Here is a 23,743-nt window from a genome sequence, read left to right as displayed (position 1 = left end):
ATCTGCTCTTAGTCATACACAGTGTATTTTTATTACTTTATATTATTTTAGTTTTTATCTATGAAATTTCACCTTGTATTTTTTGATATCTTCTTTGACTTGATTGTAACTTTTTTATGGCCTTCTTCAGTAATGCTATAATCTTCTAATTTTTGTCAGTTTTAATTGATTGTATTTTCTACTGATTATCCTTCTATTTTCTCTTTGTTTGCATACCTGATGATTTTTTTTGGCAGTTTTAATTTTTCTTTTTTTTGTGTGTATGTGTGTGTGTGTGTGTGTTGGATAATGTGGTAATCCTATAAATATGCAAATATTGAACTTTGGATTGGGACACAATAATTACTTGAAAATCATTTTATCCTCTGTTAATTTTTCCCCACTGCTCAGGATTAACCATGATTCTTTGCCATCTATATATCATGGTTCATCTGTTTTCCATTCTTGATGGAAGAAATGGACATTGTTCTTGCCCCTGTGTCAGGGTCAGTGATCACTTCATCATGTCAGATGGTTCTTTTCTGACCTTGGGTAGTTTTCTAACACACATGTGCTAACCGGTAATGACAGGCCTTTTAACTTGATTTCCACCCACTTGTACTGCTTCACACTACTTCATTTACTCTCTGCCTCACTTACAGATGTGCAGCTCCCACAGTCCTAGGTTTTCTGGACTCCAGATTTGTATTCTGAGCTCAAATATTGCTTTTTATGTGGGATCTCACAATTTTCTCTCAAATGCTTTTTAATACCTTGAAAGTGTTTTGTTGTTTGTAATAACTTAAAAAAAAATCCTCTTAAAGTTATCTTTCCCAGTTGTTAATCACTGCATGGGAACATGAGCTCTAATTCTTTGTTTTTACCACAAGATTTCCATTGGTGGGAGCAATTGGTAAATTTCTGTTTGGGTACTTATGGACCGTGGCTTGAGCCTGGATGAGCAGTATGCATCTGTCACCTGATGGACCATTTGGTGCCCCTAATTTGTGACCCTTAATTGCAGCATCTTAATGATTTACTATAATTTTGTTGAACATTTATTAATCATTGTCTACAAACTCATCTCTTAGGATCTGTCTTCAAGAATGACATTTAAGTGAATGTCCATTATTCTGTGTAAATTTCTGTCAGTTTTCCTGTCATGTTATTCACATAGAAATGTCACATATTGAAAGAAACTTGGTAAATGCAAAATAACATTTCCAGAGAATACTGCAACATCCTAAATACTAAAATTAATTTCCCATTTTTTTCTGATTTTGCTTATAAATATTTTAGTGCTGAAAATTTAAGTAAAGAATCTTCCATAACTGAAATTCTAAAATTTACGAAGACATTGACTTAAGCATGTCATTGCTTTTAAGAGAATACTTTCTTTCACTGTTATGTCTATTTAATTTGGGGTGTTAGTGCAATACTATAAATTGGAATTTTATCTGGCTCCTAAAAGTCATCTTGACTATCAAATATTCATTATTTCTAGGATTATAATTCAAGAACAAATTAATTAGATGTCCACGGATTGAACTTTCTTGCAGAACATTATATTTATCAGAAAAGTATTTGATAAACAACTAAACTAGCTCTATCCACTCTTCACTAGCTCTGGGATATTAAAAATTTAAAAAGGAGGCACTTCGTCTCTGCCGCTGCAGTGGTCTGGCGCTCCACTCCCATTTCCCTCAGGGTCGCGTGCTCAGCGGTGGAGGTGGTGGTGCTGCTGAGAGCGGATGCACTGAGTTAAAGGTGGGGGTCGGGGGTCCGCAGCTGGCGGAGGGGCCAGTACACCTCTCCCATGCTCAGCACGCCCCCCATCTTGCCTCCACAGCTAACAGTCGCGGGGCCGAATGCGGCCCACCAAAAGAGGGCGGAAGGGGACTACCAGGGCTCAGTGAGGGAGGGGGCGCCCACTGTTCCTGCTGGCCTACACGGACCCCGTCTACGTCACGGTGCAAGGACCCTAGGTAAGACTCCTGGCTGTGGCCCATGGCCTCTGAGTAAGTAGACTTACAGACTTACACCTGTAAGTCTGCCCAGCTTCCCACTTGCTGTGTTCCCACTCAATGGGAAGAGAACCAATACCTTGTCCACCATCAGCCACGGCCTCCTGACAGCACCAGGATGGAAGTCAAAGGTCAGCTGATCAGCTCTCCTACCTTCACTGCTCAGCAGCCCCTTCGGGGAGGCTGCCCCCCAGGCGAATTCAGAGCGTCTGAGGGGGAGAGGGAGGCGCTGCTTGACGGGCAGCGGGCCCTGCAAGAGGCCCTGAGCCTGAAACTTCAGGATCTCCGAAAAGTGTGTCTCCAGGAGGCGGAGCTTACTGGCCAGCTGCCCCCTTAGTGCCCCCTGAAACTTGGTGAACCGCCCCAGTTGGTGCGCGGTGGGCCGGGGCAGCCCGTGCCTACCCTCCACTGCATCCTAACCCAGCGCACCACTCCTTGAGCCCTGTTGAGGAGCTGGAAGGGGAGGTGTAGGTGCTACAGCAGATCCGCAGCCGCTGCCCTATGCTTGGCCCCAGCCCCTGAGCTATGTGGTGAACAGCTGCGACGCTGGCGCCAATTATAGGCGGATGCACTGAGGAGGCTGCATGTGTTGGAGGAGCAGTGGGGGGCGTCGGGGCCCGCCTTGGCCTCCCAGTTTTCCCTCCGCAGCCACTGCCGCTGTCTGCAAGGGCACCCAGGGAGTCTGCCTGGGCACACGCCTAGCTCATCTCAGCCAAGAAGATGAAGTTCTACACTCTGAGAGCAGCTCCCTCTCAGAGTCTGGGGCCAGCCATGATAATGAGGAACCCCGTGGCTGCTTCTCTCTGGCAAAGCGCCCCTTGCCACCAAAGGCTTGGGACCAGCTGCAAGCAGTATCTGGGGGCGGGGAGGAGCCCTGAGCAGCTAACCCCGCGGAAACCACCTCCATTAGATCTTTATGGGGATCTGAAGAGCAGGAGGAACTCTATGACCAGCCCCATCAGCCCCACACGCTCCCTGCCCAGGAGTGCCTCCAAAGTTTTGAGGGGCGAAGTGTGCCTTCCACTCGGGTCGCTGGCCCTCAGCTCTGCAAGCCCGAAGGCCTCCATTCTCAACAGCGGTCTAGCAGCCAGGGCACGCCCTGCTTCAGATCACGCCACCCTCTTTGCAGCTCTCACTGGCTGCAGCAACAGCTTTGAGGCCCTGCTGGTGGACTGGGATGCTGCTGGGGGAGCTGGCTCTCTGCCTGCTCCTCTGGCTCCCCCTGCCACTGGCCCACCAGTCTGACAGAGCAATGGGGTGCTGTATGAGCGCCCCCAACCACCCCTGCCTTCTCCTCTTGCACAGCAGGGTCCTCAGACCTAGCTCAGCTGCTCCTGCTTCCCGCGGAAGCCCCTCTCCCACCTGTATGTGGGGACTTCCTTTTGGACTATTCCTTGGACCCTTGGACCTGGGCTTGCCCGCAGGGACAGGCTGGGGGGAGCTGCTGCCTGCAGCTGAGGTCCCAGGACCACTCTCCCGCCCGGTGGGCTCCTCCTCACCATGCTCCCTGGTCCACCACCTATGTATGCAGCTGACAGCAGCAGCCCCCTTCTTGGCAGCAAGAACCCCCAACCCATGCCACCCATACCAAGCCCTGTGGCCTGTCCCTGGAGGCTGCTGAGGGTCCAGAGGTACACCAGAACCCTCTGCTATGGATGTCCCTATCCACCCATATCACCCTGACTGGTGAGCGCAGTGGCCACAAGAACCTTGCCCTGGAGGAGCTGGGCCTATGCTCCCTTATGGGGGCCCACTACACCCATCCTTCCTCCATGCCCGCTGCTATTAAGTGGGCCACGTGCCTTACAGGGCCCCCAGCCAGGCTTTAGTGTGGCACTCCGGGAGTTTCAATGCACCCCCTGTGTCCAGCAGGTATGGGGGGTGCTTTTACTGATGAGTAGGGGTCTCTTGAAGCAATTGGTGAAGATATTCAGGCCAGGGATCAGCTAGTCATGATAGTTAATGACTGGGACCACAAGGAAACTAGCTGTAGTGTTGGCACAGATCATTTCCAGGTGTGACCTGCATTAGTCCTTGGGGTCCTGGTAGAAGGGGATCTTGGGCACTGGTAGTAGTTCCTTACCATATCATAGAAGGAGTGCGGGTTAGCTAGAAATGAGCCTTGAAGCCAGGGTGCTGGGAGGAAGGGACATCATATGCCCTCACCTTTCTCTTCCTGCTTTCCTGTGCTTGCCTCGTTTATGAGACTCTTTTTCTCTGTGTAATGTCTGTCTTTTCCTCTCTCTTTTCTTTCTTCCCCACCCTGTCCTCCAGATTCTTGCTGTCCCCTTCTAAAGATACTACCAGACTTCCTGTACCCCACCCTGCCCCCAGCTAAAGGCTCCTTTAAGTGATCTGCACTATAGGGGAACCAGTCTTCCAGTTCTGACCCCCAGGCCCCATGGACACTGGTCTTACCCCTTCTGATTTGCACCTTGTTGGTCTGGGCATGGCTCCAGTCCTGGGAGCACACAGCCGACCTCACTGAGCCCTGGGATGTGGTTGTTCTCAGTGCTGGGCTGGGCGCCAACCTGATCTTCCAAGGTCCCTGGCTCCCCAAGGACCCAGGAATGTGTCTGCTACCTTGCTTCTCTCACAATGGGGAATGGGGGACTTCAGCCAGCTTCAAGGAGAGTGAATGATGCAATAGGGATTCCAATCCCCTTCCTCCATTTCTGTTTACAGTTGTGATTTTAGTATTCACTGTCTTTGCCCCAATACTAGGCATTTTATAAAAGGGAAACTGTGAGCTCATCCTGGTTGGGTTCATTCCTGTCCCCTGCCCAACCTGTTCTGTTCAGGTCCACCCCCTCCACAATGTTAGGATCCTTTTGGGGGGTAGTCAGGAGACTCTGTTGTGAATAGAAATCCCTGCCACCCCTCAAACCAGGGCAGTTTGGATTTCTGCCCACATTTGGAAGGATTAAATTCTGGATGGGGTACTCTATCCCTCTCTGTGCTGATCATCCCCAATCATGAGGCCCTGTAGGAGGCTAACAAGGGGCAGAGCCATTGGGTATGTTGCATCCTAGGATGTTTTGGTGGTCGAACCTGGTATCTGGTAGATGCCAATACAATCCTGAGGTGACCTCTGGCCACGGCCACAGGCCTCGTCACATCCTCCTTGGCTTTCCTTCCATTCACTACTTTTTAAACAACACAGGCTGTGTTTTCTATGATACCTGTCTGTGACTTTCTGAGCTGGGGGTTCCCCTACCTCTTTTACCTAGTGTTAAAACTTTTCTTTTTGTACCAGTGGATCTGGGACCAAGACACTACTGGAAGGAGATTTCTATAATAAATGTGTATACTGAAAAAAAGAAAAAAGAAAGAAAAGAAAAAAGGGGGGGGTACTGGGCTGGGATTGTGGCTCAGCCACAGAGCACTTGCATAGCACTTTCGAGACACTGGGTTCGATCCTCAGCACCATATAAAAATAAATAAATATATAAAATAAAGGTATTGTGTTCAACTACAACTGAACAAAATATTTTTTTAAAAAAGAGGGGGATACTTAAAATGCTCTTTTTTAAAATATATCTTTATTTTTGTTTATTCATTTTTATGTGGTGCTGAGGATCGAACCCAGGGTCTCATGCGTGAGAGGTGAGTGCTCTACTGCTGAGCCACAACCCTAGCCCCTAAAATGCTATTTTTAATGTTTTTCATAGCCCTGAATTTCAAGATTTGAGAATTATTTTGACATTGAGGATTGTTTTTTCTGAAGCAAATTAAATATTTCCAGCTGGTGTGTTTTGATTTTTACCTCCACTTATGACTAAAAGAGAGCAATTATACATTTTATTGTTTTTTTCTGTGATGAAAGGGTGATGTTTGAGTTGCTTGTGAAAACATGTGGTGCTCAGCTTGCTGTCTGTCTGCATCATGGATGCTCATGTGGCAGATACAGAGCCGAGAAAAAAGTGAGATTACAGAGAAAACTGAGTGAAGCCATTTTTTCCCCAAAGGGGTAGAAAGTATATAAATATATGTGTTTATATATATTTAAAGTATATAATATATATATTTAAATATATATATTTAAATATAAAATATTTAAGTATAAAATATAAATATATTTAAGTGTATATTTAAATATGGACATATATTTAAATAAGCAAACATTTCTCATTTTATCAAGTGAAACCAGATAGGCTTCACACACTCAAGCCAAAAAAATTAAAGGATTTGATTTTGTAATAATTTAAGACCTTTGATCCAAAACAATGTGCTCTCTCTTTCAAAACAATTTCTTCTAAAGACCATGTATGATGACAAGTATTCTGCCTGGTCTCATAACTCATTTTCTACATACAGATAGCAATTATACTTTAAAGACTTGCATTGGTAAACATAATTATGCAATAAAATATGAACTTTTTCCAAGTTTGTTTCCAGTTTCAATAATCTGACATTGTCATTTTTAAGTCTGTAAGGGCTTTGAAGGGGACTCTATGATTCTTTTTCACATTATTTTCTGAACACATTTTGATCAGGCTATGACCAGGTTGTCACAGATGCATGATTTCCTTCTTCTAACTCCAACTGGAGCATTAGTTTATTCTACATGTGAAACCACTGAAATAATCTAACTTTGTGAGTGACATTTGCATACTCAATCTCCTTGTTAGGCAGAGGAGGAAATACAAGTCAGGTTGTTTAAGGGATTTACCCAAGATGATGAGAGGACTGCTATATAACTTCACAGGTGTGTAAATTTCCTAACGTGGCTGCACCATATTGCCATGATCGTAGTGACTTAAAACAAATTTCTTATATTACAGTTTAAGTGTTCAGAATCCTGGAGCCAGTTTTCTGACCTTCAATCAAGAAGTCCACAAGGCTGCCTTCCTTCTGGAGGCTCCAGGGAAGAAGCTGTTTCTCACCTTTTTCAGAGTCCACCTGCTATCCTTGGCTTATGACCAGATCTTCCACCTTCAAAGGAAGTCACTACACCCTTTGCATCTGTCATCACTTCTCTTTTTTCTGACATGTTTCTGTCTTATAAGGACTCTTGTGATCACATTGAACCACCCTGGATAATTCACTATTTTCATACTACCTTAAGATTCTTAATTTGCTGTGTAAAGTCCCTTTTACCAGAGTCACAGATTCCAGACCCACAGATTCCAGACCTAGCACACAGACATCTTTGGGGAATACATTATTCTCTCTAATTTAATAGGTAATTTTTCCATGTGGACATTTTTTTCATTAAATAATATTACAGATTATACTTTATCACTGCATCAGCAAAAAGACAAATATAACTCAGGCCTGATTTATTACAATATATTCATCATTATGACAGCTTCATTTTTCTTCTGATTTAGAAAGAAAGAAAAATTAAACCATTTCATTGACTATTGTACCTACCAGATAGGTAGGCCCTGGAGGACTAAGATAAAGGGACTCAGATGTTTGAATTTTCTCTTTCTTATTCTTTCACTCACTTCCATAGGCCTCTTTGTAAGTGTCAGAGCCAAACTGTGTAGGTAATTACATGCTACTTTGGAAAGATCACCACATGTGGCTCCTTTCAATATGATTAAAAGTCCACTCATCAATGCAGTTTTCTTGATCCTGTTGCTGGGGAGCTATATAGACAACAGCTTGCTGTCTGACACTCAGGAATGACACCATCATATCAACACAGTTTCATCTTCATGAACAAGTACTTTTGCCTGAGAGTTTCACAGATCATGCCTCCAGCCTCCATGCTCTTTTGAGTGTTCCAGCTATGTAAGATCCAGAGAGAAATTTATATATCCTCTGAGGTAAAGATCTACCTGCATCCTTTCTTCACACTGCTGCTACTTTCTCTAGCCCATGAAATTGAATGACATTATGGAACTATGTGGCACATTGTAATAGTGACTGTTGGCCAATGTCCTCCCAAGTGAAGGGTCAGCCAGAGGACCCCAGGCCACAGCTACACAACATGCTCAGAGTTCCATGTCTCAGCAACCTACCTTCACACAAGGAGCTACCTGCATCATGTTATGAGACTGTCTGTCTCATGGATACACATAATAGAGTGTAGAATACTTTTAGGATGTCTGAAACACTGTCTTGAGCCAGTTTTGAGGTCCTGGCCAGAGGCTTGTCCATTTCCCTTCCTGAGCACACAACTTAGTCCATAACCAATCTCCTCCCTTTCTGAGCAATCATACTCTGGGCTATTATTTCCCTCGTCACCCCAGGGTCAGGTAACAGACCACTAGGGACAGCCCTTGTGCCCCAGAGCCCACTGGCATTATTCAAACTCGTCCTAAATCAGCTTCCTCTCCTTCATCTGTTCCTTCCCATAGAAACCACATAAAGGAGCTTGGCCACAGTTCCCCTCCCTTCCTCTGCATGGACACCTCACCCTAGGGGACTCCTGAGTGGTCCTTGGTGAGGCATGGCCCTCCCCAAGTATGCCTCAATGGCAGTTCTAGTCTTCAACCATTTGTTGTCCCACACTGCCACAGTCATAAGACTTGTAATACACAGATAGGTCTTTACAAACACGACCCACTGAAACCTGGCACTGAGTGAACTGAATAGTCCAAAGAGCTCAATGAAACCAAGTTAAGTCCAGGAATGCAGCAATAGAATTGGTGAGCTAAAATACAGAAACTGTCATATAGACAGTGAGGCATTTAGAATGCAAACACAAAATAAGATATATTTATATAAAGAGTTAATGAATGAGAGCTGGTTCCTATTCTGTCCTATAGGAATATAAATGCTCACTTATTCCATATTAGTTACATATGAAAAGCTTTGTAAGTACTATCTCATGTAATCCTCAGTATAGGCACACAGGTTTAGAGGTCTTATATTTTTATTAACAGATTTAGAAATTGAAGCTCAAGAAAATTAACTGTCTAAAGTAACAAAGTAGTAAGACACATAGACATATTTTCAATTGTATTCTGCCTGAGTCTTGTCATATCTATAATGCAAAATAATGTTTCTTGACTTTCACAAATATTTTTTTGAAAAAGAGTCAAAAGAAATACAGAAATTGAAAAGTTTGCTTAAAAGAGAGTAAATTGGAAAATGTACTGGGTTTTTTTAGTGAGGTAGGTGGGCAGGAAGAGCTCTCAGCATTTTTAGAGTCATGTCAAGGGCTATGAAGTTGATATGTTGTGTTAATTACTTAAAATTCAGGGGAAAATGAAGCCTCTCAAGTGCAAGGGGGAGGTGGCACCTTGATCTCAGTTTTGTCCACGCTACTTTCAACCAACTAATTTTGACCTTGCCAACTTTACTGTTAGGATGTCATAGTGAATATATGTGTGTCATAACAGTGATTGTAGTTTACTTATAGCAAATCCCCATTTCCCCCAAAAAAATTAATATACATCAGATTTTATGAAAATGTGGATGCCAAATTTGAGGACTGAAAAGGAGTGAGACATCTCTGTTACAGAGGCTGGGTAATGTAGAGAAGAGTTAGTCAATGGCCTTTAGAGAGTTTATATTTTTATAATTTCAAATTGAAAACTAGCTACATAGGACTCTCTTCTTTGAAGGTACACTCATATTCATACCCAATTCAATTTAAGGAGGCATTTGTCTGGTGAAAATTTAAAATGCATAAATTATAGTGGTGCACTGCAAAATAAATCAGAGAGATAAAAAGCTCCAACTCTCCAATTTTTCAGGAGAGTCAGCCTCTGACTCCACTTCAAGTTGTGCATAACATTTTTTTTCCATCTAACAACATCTTTGCTATAAATTTTTACTTTCTCTCTCTCTAAGGAATCACTTTTGCACCACTGATTCTCCCTTTAATTCCATATCCATATGGGTGAAACAAACTTACAAATGTCTTACTTATTAGGAAAAATGTCTTTTAGAAGTCTGTATGTCTGACTTTCTAATAAGATAATGATTGTTCTTTAGTTTGGCAGTCCCTTTTGAAATAAAATTTTAAATGACTTGATAAAGTGATCACAAAAATATATATCATTATGTTGAATAATTATTTGCTTGCTGCTTTTAAGATTTTTTTGTTATTGATTTTTGACAAAGTCTCCTTCTAAGAATATTAAGGTATTAGGTATTTTTGAGGTCCTGGCCAAAAATACTTCTAAGAAGCATTATATATTAAGGTATTAATTATTTTTGAAAACCACTTAAGGCAAGCTAGAAGTCTCTACATAGAGTTGTTAATCTGTTCTTGAGCACTCTTAGCTACTATTACTTTAAATTCTTTAAGTATTGCTTCTGCTTTAATATCTGTCTTCTTTCCTATTGCAACTCTAGACACATATCTTTAAAAATGTTGGGCATTTCCAGCATGTTTCTTATGATTTTGTTTTTTTCTCTCTTTATTTTCTCTGTGTTTCATTTAAGATATTTTTATTCATCTGCCTTCTTTTTCTATAATCCAGTAAAAATCTGATATTAAACTCATCTACTATTATAGTTTTTTATGGATTTTTTTTATTTCTAGAGTATCCATTTGATTTGTATAAATTCTAGTACTCATAAAAATCTTCTATTTCTCTACCCCTTCTACTGTTTAATGTAAATCTTCTTCTCAAGCTCTTCGTCCCTACCCTGTCCTTGTTTACTCCCCTTATATCAAAGGAGTCATTTGGTATTTGTTTTTTAAAGATTGACTAGCTTCACTTAGCATAATCTGCTCTAATGCCATCCGTTTTCCTCCAAATTCTATGATTTTGTCATTTTGGATAGTAGAGAATAGGACAGACAGCAGAATACATCAGACACTAGAAAGGCAATATGTCAAGCAATGGAAGGGAAACTGATATGATACAGCAATTTGTATATGGGGTAAAAGGGGGAGTTCATAATCCACGTGAATCAAACTGTGTAATATGATGTATTATGAACTATGTAATGTTATGAACGACCAATAAATTAAAAAAAATCTTCTATTTCTTCTCTTCTTCTTAAACCTATAGATCAGTTGTTTTAAAGTCCTTCTATATCACAGTCCATGGCTGGCTCCTCTTTGACTGTTTCTACTGCTGCTTTTTGTCTTGGTTATCAGTTATGTTGTCTCACCTCTTCACCACCCTGCAGTTTGACAGTGTGCTAGGTATTTTCTCAGAGGATCTCAATGATCAATTATACTATTGAGGTTTTCTTTCCTTTATTAAGGCATAAATAGCAGAGGCTAATATTCCTACATTCAGCATCGGGGAAATACTCAAAAATGAAATAATCTGACACCCAGAAAACTTCTTCATAAAAGTCAAAGACCAAGAAGCCCAATTTATTGTTTAATGAGCATTAAATTAGCCTGCAGTGGACTTCATGGGAAATCCACAAAAAGCATTGCAAAGACAGGAAGAAATCTCACCCCCTTTGAAGCCAGAATTAGAGAGGCAGATAGGCAAGGGTCAGATCCAGAGAATGGAGGGATTTAAATGTTAATTCCTTCAGACCCTTCCTCCACCCTCATCAAGAACCTGCCCCTGCTCCACACGTTGCTAAGGTGACTGTCCCAGGAATTGCCCCTCTCTAAAGGGAGTTGTAAAAGTTGTTAATTAATGTGTCTTGGGCTTCTCCATCTGGCCTTTCCCCCTGTCCATCTGCTTTTCACCTTTTGGCCTTCCTACTGAACTTCTCCTGGACCTAGCCACTTAAGCAGGAAGGAGAAAGATAGGGGAAGAGAGCAGGAGAACAAAGGAAGCCAAGGACATATAAAAAGGCAAAACACCCTCCTTTCTTGGGATACCAGGAAGGAGAAAGATAAGGGGGGAAAGGCAGGGGAACAAAGGAAGCCTAGGACATATAAAAAAGGCAGAACACCTCATTTCTTGAAATACCATGATACCAGCTATGGCCCCCTTCTCCCTTGCGGGAGAAGTCTATGTTACTCCTTTTTAAATAAACCCTGCTTCATATGCTTGCCTCGGCATGCTTCTCTAATATTCAAACTTCAACATGTGGGGAAGCAGGACCAATAACCAGTGGTATCACCAGTAGCTCAGGAGACTGAGGCAGAAGGATGTCAAGTTCACAGCCAGTTTCAGCAAAGTAAGGCCCTAAGCAACTTAGTGAGACCCTATATGAAGATAAAATAAATGAAAAAAAAATCAGTAGTTAACAATCAGTTGTTAAGTGCCTCTGGGCTCAATCCCTGGTGGTGGTGGTGGTGGGGAACCTAGAAAGACTTTATTCCATTGAAGCCAAACAGGCAGTTAGTATAGATAGGTAAATCAAGTTAGGTTGGATCCAGGAGACCAATTTTGAATGAGTCTGGCAGTTGGAAATTGTTCCCTGAGGGATTGAAATATTAATTCCTTAAGAGCCCTTCCTGCATCCTTATTGAGAACATGCCCCTGCTACAGCTTATTACCAGGGTAACCAGCCCCCTGAATTATCCCTCCCTACAGGGAGCCTTAAGTTTGTTAAGGCTGCTCCATCCTGCCCTTTCCCCTTCAGCCCACCTGTTTCTCAAATTTTGGCCAGCCCACTAAGCAGCATTTCCTAGGCCTAGTCATGTACGCAGGAAGGAGAAATATTAGGGGAAAAGGGCAGGAGAACAAAGGAAGCCTAAGACATAAAAAGGGCAGAACAGCTCGCTTCTTGGGATACCCGCTATGCCCCTCTTCTCCCTCCTGGAAGAAGTCTATGTTAACCCTTTTTAAAATAAACCCTGCTTTATATGCTTTAGTTGGCATCTTCTCTAATGTTCAAACTTCAACATGTGAGGAAGTAGGACTTACTGATGAAAAACCAGCCTCTACCTCAGAGCAAAGCCTGTCCAAGGAAGGGACATCACCTTTGTCCTTGGAAAAACCCACAGAGCACTCCTAGGCACATTCTCACTGTGCTAAGTTGTTATCTACAAATAACAGAAGAGACCTGCTGCGCCAGGTGTCCCTGAGTCAGTCAGGCTAGGTGGGGATCCATAGCAACCCCCTAGCAGCCACCAATCAGCATGAGACAGGAAAATACCTGGGATGCCAGATGACCCTCCCAGTAGTTTATGGTGGTTGATAACATGTTGGGAAACCATGTAGTTCAGCACTTACACCCCTCTTGGCTTAAACCAATCAGTTCAAATGAATACCCCTTTTGTACTGACCACTCACCCCTCCCCAACTTGTTCCTGCCAGTGAATGTGCTAATCATGTTTTAGAGTTGTTATTTGATTTCCCCGCAGTGTGTGATGATTTGTTAAGAGATGCTGCTGAGAGCCACAGCCGAGTCTGTATGGCCCCTGGCATTTTGCCAACAGTATTGATTGACAGGCAAGGCGTTAATATCCGCCTCTGCCGCTACTTTTGAGTTCTAGCGCTAATTTTGAGTTCTCGCGCTATTTTTAGTTCTCACGGGGATTCCCCGGGAGTTCCCATTGGTTGTCGAAATGCAGGAGGAGGGTTTTCCCGGATAGTTATTTCCGGCTGGGGGTTGCTGGAGGAGCCTCGTGGCTTTTCGGGAGGATTCCCCAGGAGCGTGTGTGAGGTTTTTTCTTGCAGTAGAAAAAATAAAATTTGTTCCTGCTTTAGTGGCTCGTGATTTGTGCCCAGCCAGACTGCGGCATTTGGCGGCCCGGACGGGAACGTCTGAAGCTTCGGGGTAAGTGAAATTGCTTACCCCTAAGGGAAGGCAAGAGAATGGGTGACCATTTTAAAAAACAATATGTTCTTGCTTTGATTTGTTTTGGTTTTGTTTCAAGCTGCCTATCCCTAGAATTTTCTCAGGCAGACTGGGAAAAATGGTTGGCTCAAGGTTTGAAGTTGTTTGCCCCTGAGGAAGAGATAGAAATAGACCACAAATGCACATGTCCAGAAAATAGGAAAATTGATACAACGATTTTTTGTTCCATTTTTGTTTCATTCTGTTTCTGTCTTGTTTTGTGTTATCTTTTTGGGTTGCGTTATCTTTGTAACAGATTAGAAATTAGTAAAAAACAAACTGAAAGAGTGTTAAATAAATTGTTAGAGGTTCAAACCATGGAGAAAGACAATTTAGATCAAGCAAAAGAGAAGGTCTCTCAAGCTAGTCAGACAGAGGAAGAAAATTTAAAGGAAGAAAGCTTAGAGGAGAAACAGCTATCAGGGGGGAAGCAACAACAGGAGGCTGCTACTAACACCGATCTATCACCAGAGGGCGTAATTCAGCCAACAGCTCCACCTATGGAGATAGCTGAGTGGCCCTCAACCCCCTCAACCCCCGTAGTTGATAGATGGGATCCTGAGACAGGACCTCAAAGATTAGCATGCCCTGTACTTGAGCAGGCAGGAGGGCAGCGAATTCACCGTGAGTTAGAGTTCAAAACAGTGAAGCAATTAAAGGAGGCTGTAACAACCTATGGTCCTCATGCGCCCTTCACTGTAAGCATGGTCGAATCCATTACTAACTTGGACATGACTCCAGCAGATTGGGCTAGCATGTGTAGATCTGTGCTAAATGGAGGACAATATTTGTTATGGAAGGTTGCCAATGAGGAATTTTGCAGGGAGACAGCTAGACGAAATGCAGCAGCCGGTTACCCTCAAAGAAGTCTAGAGATGTTGCTAGGAAAAGGACCTTATGAGGGTCAGCGGCAACAAATTCAATATGATCCTGCTGTATATGCACAGATTGCTGCAGACGCAGTTAGGGCATGGAAGACTTTACAAGGACATGGAGATTTACAAGGTCAGCTATCTAAGGTAATACAGAGACCTAATGAACCTTACGCTGACTTTGTAGATAGGCTTATTCAAACAGCCTCCAAAATTTTTGGTGACACAGAACAAGCAATGCCATTTATAAAACAACTGGCTTATGACCAAGCAAATCGTTGCTGCAGAGAGGTCATTAGACCATGGAAACATGAAGATTTAAACACATATATTAAATTATGTAGAGACATTAATGAACAAGGACAAGTCTTGGCAGCAGTACAACAGGCTTTAGATGCCAGGCCAAAAACATGCTACAATTGTGAACAAACAGGACATTTTAAAAGGAGTTGCCCCATAGGAGGAAGGTATAACAAAGTTAGGTATCAAAGGAATAGAACACCAGATATTTGCCCACGATGCCGTAGAGGGAGACACTGGGCTAATGAATGCCGTTCTCAAACCACCATAGAGGGTACTCCATTATCAAAAAATGGACAAGGACCAGGTGGTTACCCACGATATCGTGGAGAAAGGCATCAGGCTCCATTGCCAAAAAACGGACAGGGGGGCCCAATGCTCCGGGGCCCACGACCACAAATGTACGGGGCACTGGAGGAACCCAGAAAAACCATGGAGGAACCCAGCAACCCCATCAGGGTAGTACCCAGGACACATTATCCATCCGATCTCTCATCAGACGAACCAGAGGAAGCGCAGGGTTGGACATCTGCGCCTCCGCCAGAGCAGTACTAACTCCAGAGATGGGAGTTCAAATCATTCCCACAAGAGTAAAAGGACCTCTTCCCCAAGGAACAGTAGGCTTATTGTTAGGACGCAGTTCTTCTACGCTAAAAGGACTTATGATAAGTCCCGGGGTAATTGATCCCGATTATGAAGGTGAAATAAAAATTATAGCTAGTTCTCCAAAGGGTATATCAGTAATTTCACCAGGAGATAGAATAGCACAGTTATTAATAATATCCAGCCTACATGATAAATTTTCCAGTACTACTATGGAAAGAGGTTCCAGGGGTTTAGGCTCCACAGGTGTAGATTGGGCTATGCTGTCTTTGAATTTAGATTCTCGCCCAATGCTAAAACTAAATATTCAAGGACATGAATTTAATGGGCTACTGGATACAGGTGCAGACCTTAGCATCATATCTCGTCAAGAATGGCCAAAACATTGGCCATTACAACAAGCCACTCAAACACTTCGAGGCCTAGGAGTGGCAACTAATCCCCATAGAAGTGCAATGGTCTTAGATTGGAAGGATCCTGAAGGATGTGAAGGAACTATACAGCCATATGTATTGGATCATCTTCCCGTAAATTTATGGGGACGAGATGTCTTAGATCAATTAGGTTTGACATTAACACATAATATCAATCAAAATGCACCCACTATTATGGCTAGACAAGGTTTTAGGAAAGGAAAAAGATTAGAAAAACAAGAACAAGGTATAGCAGCACCAATACAAATAGATCAAAGAATAAATAGACATGGACTGGGTTTTCAGAAGGGGTCACTGAGGCAATAAAAATCACTTGGAAATCAGATAGACCAGTATGGGTTTCTCAGTGGCCCCTGACTAAAGAAAAGATACAAGCAGCCCATGACCTGGTCAAACAACAATTAGCGGAGGGACATATACAACCTTCTGTATCTCCCTATAATACTCCCATTTTTGTCATTAAAAAGAAATCTGGTAAATGGAGATTATTACAAGATTTAAGAGCCATTAATAATGAGATGGTTATTATGGGACCTGCTCAATCAGGGATTCCTCAATTATCTGCTTTACCAAAAACCTGGTATGTTTTAGCTATAGACATTAAAGATTGTTTCTTTTCAATTCCAATTCATCCTGAGGATAGTCCACATTTTGCATTTACTATCCCTGCACTGAATCATGAAGGTCCTGATCAGAGATATGAATGGAAAGTGCTCCCTCAAGGGATGGCTAACAGCCCAACTATGTGTCAAATTTATGTTAATAAAGCAATCCAGCCACTTAGAAATCAAAATCCTGAACTACAAATATTTCACTATATGGATGATGTATTGTTAGCACACAAAGATAAAAACACATTGTTGGAATGTTATGCCACACTTACAAATTTGTTAAAAAATTATAATCTAGAGATAGCAATAGATAAAGTACAATTAAATTTTCCAATTAATTATTTAGGAGTTCTATTATCCTCAACCATGGTCTGTCCACCTAAAATTCAAATACGAGTAGATCAACTCAAATCACTTAATGACTTTCAAAAGTTGTTGGGAGATATAAATTGGATAAGGCCTTATCTAGGCATACCAACAGGAGAGTTGGGACCTTTATTTGATATCCTAAAAGGTCCATCAGATCCAAATTCACCCCGCATATTAACTCCTGAAGCAAGAAAGGCATTAAAAATTATTGAAACATATATGGAAAATATGCATTTGGACAGAATTGATATAAGTTTGCCTTTATTATTCATTGTAATACCAACAAAAAATATTCCTACAGGAGTATTTTGGCAAGAAGGTCCATTATTGTGGATACATTTATCTTACTCTCCTAACACTATTCTTACTAGGTATCCTGAGGCTGTAGGACAATTAATACTGAAAGGAATAAAAGCAGCAAAGGGAGTGTTTGGAATTTCTCCCAATAAAATTATTACTCCATATACTATGGAGCAAATTGATGAGTTAGCTAATGAGTTAAATACATGGGCAATAATCATGTGTAAATCAAATGTTTCATTTGATAATCATTTACCATCTAATCCTTTGTTGTCTTTTTGGTCTAAGCATCCTGTAGTTTTTCCTAAAATGACAAGAAAAACACCTATCGTGAATGCTCCAAATATATTCACTGATGGGTCTAATAATGGTACAGCAGCAGTAGTTACCCCTGATCAAACTTTTACATTTTTAGTTCCCAAACAATCAGCTCAAAAGGTAGAGCTCAATGCAGTTTTACAAGCTTTTGTGATGTTTAAAGATTCTGTATTTAATTTATTTTCTGATAGTCAGTATATAGTTAATGCTATAATATCCCTTGAAGATGCTGGTAGGATTTCCCCTTCCTCTACTGTTTTCTCTTTGTTTTCCACTATACAAAGTCTAATCTGGGATAGAAAAGATCCATTCTTTATAGGACATATCAGGGCACATACAGGATTGCCTGGAGCCCTTAGTTTGGGCAATGATTTAGCAGATAAAACTACACATGATATACATATTTTTTCTACTGTAGAAGAAGCTACAAATTTTCATAAAAGGTTTCATGTTAATGCTAATACTTTACAAAAGTGTTTTAAAATAACTAAGGAACAAGCCAGGCATATAATAAAACAATGTCAAAATTGTGTGACCTTTTTACCACAAGTTAATCTTGGAGTCAATCCTAGAGGACTGATACCTAACCATATTTGGCAGATGGACGTCACACACTTGCCAGAATTTGGAAAATTAAAATATTTACATGTTACAGTTGATACTTCTTCCGGATTTTTGATGGGCTCCCTTCATGCCGGAGAAAAAACTAAAGATGTTATAGCTCATTGCTTACAAAATTTTGCCACTGTGGGTGTTCCTAAACAGTTAAAAACTGATAATGGTCCTGGTTACACTTCTAACTCTTTTAAACAATTTTGCTCATCTTTTGGTATTACTCATATAACAGGAATCCCATACAATCCACAGGGACAAGGCATAGTTGAAAGAGCTCATCAAACTATTAAAACGTACTTATTAAAGCAAAAAGAGGGAATTGGAAAGGGGTATATATCCCCCAAAGATAAACTTAAAATAACCCTTTTTACTCTAAACTTTCTAAATTTGGATTCATCAGGACTTAGTGCTGCGGAAAGACATATGTATCCGAAAAATGTACATAAGCCTAAGGTACTTTGGAAAGATATTCTAACAGGACAATGGAAAGGTCCCGACCCAGTTATTGTCTGGAGTAGGGGTTCCGTTTGTGTGTTCCCACAGGGAGAACAGCAGCCGATTTGGATTCCAGAGAGGTTAACCAAAACAATTTCTACAGAAAAAGAAGATGATTTGACTGAAATCCATAACAGCTGATATCCAGAGCTCCAGCTTGGCTATTCTTACATCTGCGACAGTGATTAACCACGGTGCCTTTTTTCAATATCTATTTTATTATTGCATTTTTCCCACATCATAAAGTTCTATTTTATTTTTTGAGCTCATACAAACCTAGGTTAATGTTTTTCTGATCAGTTTTGTTTTTTGACTGTGTTTTATTTTTTGACTGTGGAGTTTTTAAACATTGCAATGGAGATTTCACCTAGGTAAAGCTACAAGGGCTTTATTATTGTCTTATATGTTGTATGTTATGTGCGCACACTTCTGTTTTGTGTTGTATGTCTGTATGTGTGTATGTCCATATATCTTATATGAGGAGCGCTCATGAATAAATGGATCCGAATTTTTTTTTATTCACATGATTTTAATGGTTTAATTTAGATTGGGTAAACAGCTGTTGAAAATTGTTTTAATATGTGAACAAATAAGGAGGTTAACAGATCTGTTTGTTTGCTTTCACCTTTCCTTCTCATTATATTTAATAATTCTGTTCAGGATAATGTAAATTGTTCAAAAAATTGTTTTCTTAATGCCTGTTGGAATGTTACATAATTTTTTTCCTAGCATCATTGCCAGAATTCCTATCTTCATCCCAGTGCCGGTGAAGACAAAGATAAAACCAAACTACAGCTTCTTCGGTAGCTATCAACAAACTGTATAAACTGATGCATCAGTGAATAATAACTCAACAAGTAATGCTCAATCAAGGAGTAGATTTACTTTGGGAGGAAATGGACATATTGACAGATTCCTCTACTTTGAACTGCTTGCAGAACTTGCCTGGACTATGTATCACTTGTATGCATTGTGAACTATCTGTTGGTGCAGCGAATTGTGGTAATGCTGGCATCTTTGCTGATGGTGTCACCGGTGGTACAATTTTTCAAAGGAGCCCTCAATTGGCTTGGTGTCATGGCATTTTTCATCCTCCTCCCTTCTACTAGTGATGGTCTAAAATTTGGGGGCCAACAGAGGTGAGGCAAAGAACCTCACCCCCCCACTGGCACCAAGGACAAGTTTGGGGGCCAACAGAGGTGAGGCAAAGAACCTCACCCCCCCCACTGGTGCAAAGGCCTATCCACAAGTATGGCTGTATGCTGGACCGGTAGTCAGTGACGGGTATGATCCGATTGCAGTGGTACCAACCTAAGACAGGAGGCTGATGCCTAGAGGTCAGTTCATCCGATGACGGGTAAGGACCATATGTTGAATTGGACTACCTAACAGGCACAGTCCCTAAGCCACATTACTTGTTGTTTATTTAAACAGAAGGGGGGAGATGCTGAGAGCCACAGCCGAGTCTGTATGGCCCCTGGCATTTTGCCAACAGTATTGATTGACAGGCAAGGCGTTAATATCCGCCTCTGCCGCTACTTTTGAGTTCTAGCGCTAATTTTGAGTTCTCGCGCTATTTTTAGTTCTCACGGGGATTCCCCGGGAGTTCCCATTGGTTGTCGAAATGCAGGAGGAGGGTTTTCCCGGATAGTTATTTCCGGCTGGGGGTTGCTGGAGGAGCCTCGTGGCTTTTCGGGAGGATTCCCCAGGAGCGTGTGTGAGGTTTTTTCTTGCAGTAGAAAAAATAAAATTTGTTCCTGCTTTAGTGGCTCGTGATTTGTGCCCAGCCAGACTGCGGCAAGATGCTATGATGTATGTGAAGTCCCTGCCTTCTCCAAAGAATGTATAAAACTGCTGCAAACCCTGGGCTTGGGGCCTCTCAGTGTCACCAGTTGCTGTGTGTGGGCGGGGAGGACCAAGCTAGCTCGCAATAAACACCTCTTTGCTGCTTACATTGATCTTGGTCTCTGGTGGTCTTTTGGGGATTCCGAATTCAAGCATAACACTGATAATCGACAGTATCACCATCAGCTATGACTCTAGTCCTATTTTGAAAGTTTTGTCCATTTTCTCTTGCCTACCAGTGATCTTTGGCTGGGCCATGATCTGCTCCTCAGCCAGTGCTCAGAACTGGCAAAAACCCTGGGGAACAACAGTTGCCCCCAGCTTGCCCTGGAATGACCATAATAGTTGAAAATTCTACTTCTCCTGGTCTTTCTGGTTTCTGTGGCTTTCTAACACCTTTAAAAACTACATTGTTTGTGGTGTTGATGTTTACCGGTGACCCGAGTCCTTGGGGAATGCTGAAGTATAACACCAAAGAAGCACACCGAGGCAAGTTTAGAGTGGAGAGTAGAAGCTTTATTAAAGCAGAAACGACTTCTCCTGGAGGAAGAAGGGGACCCAAAAGGTGGAATAAAGAATTGTATGCAAGAGAGAGAGAGAGAGAGAGAGGGAGAGAGAGAGAGAGAGAGAGAGAGAGAGAGAGAGAGAGCGCTCATGTATAATGGCATAATTTGGTGTGAACATACTTTATATACAGAGTTACAAAAAATTGTGCTGTGAATGGATAATTATGAATGTAATGCACTCCACTATTGTCATGTATTGAAGAAATAAATAAAAAAAGAAAAAGAAAAAAAGATGACAAAAAGAAAAAAAAGTGGAATCCATGGAGGGGGAGGTCTTCCCTCTTTTAAAGTTAAGGTCTTCTTTTACCTTTCCCACACTCCTGCCCTTATTTCTCATTATCCTTCAGTGATAGGATGCAATTGGGAAGGCCCAAAAGGTGGGAGATATGAGGGCTGGAGGAGTAATCTGGGCAGGAAGGGCCTGGGGCAGCTTTGATTAGCACCTCCCTGTTTGCTTGGAGCTACTTCATTAACATTTCCTTAGGATGGGCTCTGGGCCTTCAGGACATTAACACTTCAATATCCCCAAGTGCTGCTCTGCTTTCCTGGATTCCATTCTTAATAATGGCCTCCATTTTATTTATGTTACTCCAAATTAGACCCGTTTTACCTAACTACACTAACTACCTATCTGTAAATCTGGCTTCATTGACATGGACAACTTTCTCTAGTTGCTGGCAGGGTGCCCCCATGCTGTGCTGGGATATGCTTGTGGGCAGAAGGGTCTTCTCAGATTGTTTTGAAAAGACCCCCGTTTCCCTGTCCAAGGAGAATCACACGAAACACTGGCTGCAAAAAGCAAGAGGGATTTATTGGGACACAGGCGCCTGCAGGTGCCCAGCAGAACCTCAGCCGGAGCTTTGGTGAGCTGGCACACCGGGCTTGGGGATACAGAGATTTTTATAGGGTAAAGGGGCAGTTTTCTCGCGGGGAAACAATCGGTTTCTTATTGGTTAATTTTAAACCCAGCATATAGATTACCTAAAGGGCAAAGTTGTTTTTCACTGTATGTTACTAAAAAGAACCACATAAAAGCTACATATTTGCACTCTGGTCCTCCTGTTCCTGCTCATTCAGGCATGCCTAGGGACCCGGTCCTTTGTCCTTTCCCAACCGGTTACACCTAACTAATTATCTGAAAAATACCTCTGGTGCCTGTGTAGGTTTGTGACATGCCTCGGTGGTTTTGCAACTAGGCCTGACGTTGTTGGGCTGGGGTCTTTCAGTTTGATAAGGCTTCAGCTTTAATTTCTAACACCGAACTTGTCTTCTGGTCACAAAATGCAGTGATCCATATTTCTCCAGTAATCTGTAACTATTAGTTTTTCAAAAAAGAAAAAGAAAAAAAAAGTTCTTTCCTTTTGCTCAAAGTGCCCTCTATCTTGAAAAGAGGTAGTTTCTATCTACTTTTGTAAGGGTCCGGTGAAATGTCAGAGGAAGAGACCACACGAGAGACTGGCTCCATGCAATTGGCAAAAGGGGATTTATTGATTCAGCATGCTGAGGTTCCAGGCTCACTCAGGAAGATAGAGCAGCCCAGAGCCCAGAGCAGAGGTCAAGCAGAGCTTAAGTACACTTTTTGGAGAGGGGGGGGGGCTTTGCATACATCAGAACAAATCATCATGAGGCACGGGGAAAATTGAACAACAACTCTGAGACATGATTAGTACATTCATTGGCGGGAACAGTCTGGGCAGGGGTGATTGGTCACTCCTAAGCGGGGTACACATTTAAACTGATTGGTTTTGTGGCCTGGATGCTTACGTGCCAAGCTACTTGGAGCCCTTAGCTAATAAACAACCGGGGAATCAATGGAAATATTTACTGGGCAGTTCCAGTATTGTCCTAACAGCTACAGAGATTACAGGTTCCAGGGGTTGCAGAGGAATTTTAACAATACCTGGTCTATTACTTTTTAGACCAGGCCTTGCAATTTAGAAACTTTACAATGCCCAGTCTTTTACACTTTAACTCAGGCTTTTGCAGCTTAGAATCAGCTTAGAAATTTTACCTTTACACTTTCATTTCCATCCTGGACACAGGGACCTCAATTCACAAATCTCTGTGACATTGTACACTTCACAACTTTCCAGCCAAATATTTTTTCTGTTTATAAATAAATTGTTTACAGATTCCTTATGAGATGTGAAAAATGGAAAAAAAAAAGAGGATTACTTTTCTTTTCCTATCAAGCAGGAGGAATTCTATAATGTGATAATAACATCCTAAGTTATTTTTTGTTATGTCTGTGATACTATTTTGCAATAAAAAGTTTGCTGCATGGTTTAAAATAGCTTAAAATTTTTTATATATATTTAACAAGTTATAATCACCTATACAGATTAAATGAAGAGTAGACTGCAAGAAATACACACTCTGAAGTACAAAGATTTAAAACAACTTTGATATGTCAGAGGTCACTTTAGAGACAAATAATTCCTCCATTATTAATTTATCCATTCACTCATACAGGAATTAATCAGTCCTTCGTTAAACCTTAATGACCACTGATTGTTTTGATCTTGTTGGAAAAAATGATTACTAGCCATTTGCATGTGACTTTGGAAGACAACAGACATTCTCATAGAGTAACTAGAAAATTAGAAATCAGCTCATCCAAATGGGAGAAATTAGGATGGTAAGAGGAAAATATGAGACTCATAACTCCAACTGTTTCTATTACCGTATGAACAAACATGATGTGGGACCAAATAGAGTTAATCTGCTTTGTGTATCATAGCTTTTGATTATTAAACTACAGTTTAGTTGAAAGTAAACAGCATAAATAACAGAGATTGG

General features: G+C 41.7%; 1 pseudogene; it reads left to right on the top strand.

The window, feature by feature from the left end:
- Positions 1-2,097: 2,097 nt before the first annotated feature.
- Positions 2,098-3,897, top strand: LOC144251472 (coiled-coil domain-containing protein 120 pseudogene; annotated as a pseudogene).
- Positions 3,898-23,743: the final 19,846 nt, after the last annotated feature.

Source organism: Urocitellus parryii (assembly GCF_045843805.1).
Source record: "Urocitellus parryii isolate mUroPar1 chromosome 13 unlocalized genomic scaffold, mUroPar1.hap1 SUPER_13_unloc_8, whole genome shotgun sequence".
In the NCBI taxonomy this organism is placed as follows: Eukaryota; Metazoa; Chordata; class Mammalia; order Rodentia; family Sciuridae; genus Urocitellus; species Urocitellus parryii.
This window is presented reverse-complemented; position numbering and strand designations above follow the sequence as displayed.